Here is a 4,316-nt window from a genome sequence, read left to right as displayed (position 1 = left end):
CATAAAAAAAACTTTCTAGTTCTAAACTTATTTTTTACATTTTCATCCATTGAATAAACATAAAAGTATATATTAAAACCGCGTTTATTATTTTCGAAATCCAACAACGGAGTGGAAGTAAATATTTTCGATTGTAAAACAAAAATTAATTTTGTTGATAAATCTCTGTGTGGCATACCACTGAATTATTTTTTTCTAAAGAATAAAATTGAATAAATTTTTGTACAAGAATGTTTAGACATTTACCTAGTGAATAAGCATGAAAAAAAGAAAACACGTCTATTATTTTTTTAAAAAATCAAAATTATGCACCGGGTATTGAAGTTGTTTTTTTTTTGTTTTTTTTTTTTTTCTTAAACGAAATTGACTTTTGTTTGATAAAATTGTGTTTGCCGTACTGCTAAATCATTTTTCTCTAAAGAATAAAGATAAATAAAGTTTATTTTTACAAAAATATTTAGACATTTACCTAGCGAATAAACAAAGTATATTTGAAAATAATGCAGCACTCAGTACGCCAAACACAATTTTATCAAACCAAAGTCAGATTCATTTAAGAAAAGAAAAAACAAACTTTATATATATATATATATATATATATATATATATATATATATATATATATATATATATATATATAGGGTTGAAAGTCAGCATCCCCGAGAAGGGGCACTCTGACCTGCAAAAAGTGCCTGGACAGCGCGGTCGGAATTCTCCAGTAAAGGGGCCTCAACGATTAGCAATAAAGCAACTCCTTCTCAAAGACAGAAGGTAAAGCCTGGGAGGATGGAACAGCTAGAACTGCACAGAAATAGCATTATACCGCAACCAATAGGGACCAGGTCATAACAGGAATGGTCTAATCTCTGTTGATTGGGGGCGGGGGATGAGAATACTACTGGCTGACCCCAATAAAAATGAACGGCTTTCTTTTTGAAGAAGCACTCTTCTGTGACTAACCTTCACTTCTAACCTAAAATGGAAGATTTGTAACGTTACACACATTTATTAACGTGTAGACGCTCAGAACCCAACACGTTGTAGACTCTGTCGCAAAGGAGACCAAGACAAGGAATAACTCAACTCACTTTTTTTTTTTGATGATACGACATTTATTTCAAGATACTTTCCCGAATAAAACGTGATTGTGATCATCAATTTGTACACACGTTCTTTTTCCTTTTCCTTGCCGTGACGTAACTTCGCACACGGCTGGGTCATTTGCACACAGCTGCCATGCGCGCGTTTGCATTTTTTTACAGATTTACATCAGATGCTTTGCTAAAATCTCTGGAAAAATGGTTGGATCATTCTACTGCTCCAGAAAATATCTCACACCCGACACCATCCTCTACGTATGCAATAGCTAAATACGTGCTAAGATGGAGTATCGGTGTCAAATCTGGAGAGGAGTTGCTTAGAGTACTCTTTCCAGTCTTTGCAAAGTACAAAACCTGTCTTCGAAATCTAGTGGGCGGGGACCTTTGCGCCTCCCTACTTCTTTGATTTCACAGAGGAGACGTTGCGAGTCTATCTCTGTTCTATCGCTATTTTCATGTAAGATGATCGGCTGAGCTTCAATCTATGATACGCCGTACACATTCGCAAAAAAACACTCGTCTTACAGCAGTTGTCAACATTTCTAGCACTGCCTTAATCAAAGACGCAAAATTCTATAAACAAAGTTTCTTCTCTAAAATTGCTCGCTTGTGGAACGCTGTAACGCGGTTTTGCTGTCCTATAGTTGTTTTAAAGTCCAATGTAAACGAGTACTTGTTCAGCTGTTCCTTTAAATAATCAAATCCTATAGAATTTACGCTAATACCGATCAATATCATGTTGTCTCACTGACTTCCTTCACGCTGTAACCCTTATCCTGTAGTAGCCTCCAGGCCTTGATAAGTGGTGGCTCATATATATATATATATATATATATATATATATATATATATATACATATATATACATATATATATGTATATACACCCTTAATAAAAAAACAGGGGGGGGAGGTAATACTGAAAAACGGACGGGGCTACTCGGGCATTTTTTGTAGGCCAGAATATTCTTCCTCTTGTGCCTCGTTTTTTCAATTAACATCCTTCGACCTTGTGTAACATCTCGCTGCGGAAGTAACGGCGCGTCAAGTTTCGGCGCGTCAAGTTTCGGCGCGTCAAGTTTCGGCGAACAGACTGCTGATAAAAAGCCGATATCAGCTACTGACTTTATACTTTTTAAATAGCGTATAATTTACAGGCAAGCTCAACGTCCTCCCATATGGTCTAGTGGTTAGGATTCCTGGCTTTCACCCAGGCGGCCCGGGTTCGATTCCCGGTGTGGGAACGTATATTTTATTATTTTATTTTTTTTCAGAAAAAGAAGAAACCAATCTGTAGCTCCACGTTTCTTTTTCACTCGATTAAAACTAAAAAAATAATTTCATGTTTCTGAATTTTATAGATGCGGATTGATGATCCGTAATATTTGGATTGTTCGAACTACCGTGTTCATCTGATGTCTCTCGGCCGATGTAAACTCCGACCTTATTTCAGGTGTATCTTATTGAACACAGAAATCTTTTTCTCCATCTTGGGGACCAGCTCGCAAAGATCTGTGACGTAACGGATAAAGTGCTAGATAAAATTTTAGTTCTAAATCAGACTATTCTAAAGGCAGAAGGTTCATTTTTCAATGGGGGCGATTATTCCACACTAATTACTAATGATCGGCCGATTACAATATTTTCCTCGACTCCGATACAATTACCGATTCCGATTCCAATTCCTTATAAACATCTAAATGTTTAACTATAAAATGCTTATTGTGTCCCGACTACCGCAAAAACTTCTTAAATGTGCATATGTTTTCTCTAACCTAAAAACACACTTGTGAGGAGGTGATGTATTGTATAGGCTTTAGTTTTACTGGATTTTTCAATCAATAAATATTTATTATTCTATTATTACTATAAGCATTGAAAAATGTTTCTTAAATCAGAATTAAATAAAAAAAAAAAAGATAATTAAAAAAGTCTTTTTTGGTATAGGAAAATAGGAACACACTTTCTCGATTCTGATACCGATTTCGATACCCCCAAAAGTTCCAATTTTTTCGATTCCCGATTCCGATTAATCGTCACAACACTTCTTATTACTAATGGAGATTTTGTATCTGTCTGTCTGAAGCCGAAACTATACTATTACTTCTACTACTAATTCACATTTGGTATAATCTGTGAAACGGAATATATACTATCGATCAAGGGCGTGAATTCCATATACGATGGGCGTGCAATAAGTAATGCCCCTGACCCACTTCCCATAGCAGTAGAGCAACGAAACTTGGCACAGTTATTAGTCTTTCTCTACATAGGAACCACCCAGAGTTGTGTATTTCTCCCATCGTTTGATGCAGCTCTGGAGACCGTTTTTGTAGAATACCCCGGGTTTGGTCCTCCAACCACGACGTGACTTCAGAAATCAAGGCTGCATCATCTGGGCAACGCTTTCCTTTCAAAAACAACTTCATAGCTGGGAAGAGGTGAAAGTCAGAGGATGAAAGGTCAGGAGAGTAGGTAGGATGGGGAAGGAGTTCATAGCCACACGCACGTACATCTGATCTGGCGACATGCGAGTTGTGGACCGGAGCGTTTTTCTGTAGGAGGAGGGTACCTTTGCTGATCTTGCCTCGCCTCTTGATTTTGATAGCTTCCCTTAATTTCCTCAATAGTGAAGCGTAATAGGCTTCTGTAATTGTGGTACCATTTGCCAGGAAATCTGTCATCACTACTCCATCCTGGTCCCAAAAGACTGTGAGCATGACCTTGCCAGCGGAGGGCTGCACGCTTGCCTTCTTTGGAGGTGGTGAGTCCAAGTGCTTCCACTGCATTGACTTCGTTTTGGTCTTTAGATCATAGTGATGGACCTAGGTTTCATCCTGTGTAATCAGTCTTTTGAAAAACTTTGACTCATCTTCTTGGCACATCTCCAAATTCATCCTCGAGCACTTGACGCGTTCTCGCTTCTGGAATGGTGTGAACAACCTGGGAATCCATCTGGCAAACATCTTATGCATATGCAAATGGTCATGAATGATAGTTTCCACAGACCCTGTACTAATCTTGACATCTTGGGCTATTTGGCGAATAGTAATGCGCTCATCTTCCAAAATTGCAGCCTCAACTTGACGGACAGATGCCTCGTTAATGGCAGAAGGGGGGGGCGACCAGATCTGGGAGCTGTTTCTACAGACTTCCAGCCATGTTTGAATTCACGATGCCAGCGTTTTACAAGGTCATATGATGGGGCATTATCACC

The 4,316-nt window shown here is 38.2% G+C and overlaps 1 non-coding gene across 1 annotated transcript; it reads left to right on the top strand.

The window, feature by feature from the left end:
• Nucleotides 1–2,271: 2,271 nt before the first annotated feature.
• On the top strand, nucleotides 2,272–2,343 carry Trnae-uuc (transfer RNA glutamic acid (anticodon UUC)). Its single transcript has one exon. It is a non-coding gene; the product is annotated as a tRNA-Glu (tRNA).
• Nucleotides 2,344–4,316: the final 1,973 nt, after the last annotated feature.

The sequence above is a fragment of the Euprymna scolopes genome, chromosome 44, assembly GCF_053919585.1.
Source record: "Euprymna scolopes isolate OS-2025 chromosome 44, ASM5391958v1, whole genome shotgun sequence".
Lineage (NCBI taxonomy): Eukaryota > Metazoa > Mollusca > Cephalopoda > Sepiida > Sepiolidae > Euprymna > Euprymna scolopes.
The sequence above is the reverse complement of the archived record's forward strand: the minus strand, read 5'-3'. Positions and strand labels throughout refer to the sequence as shown.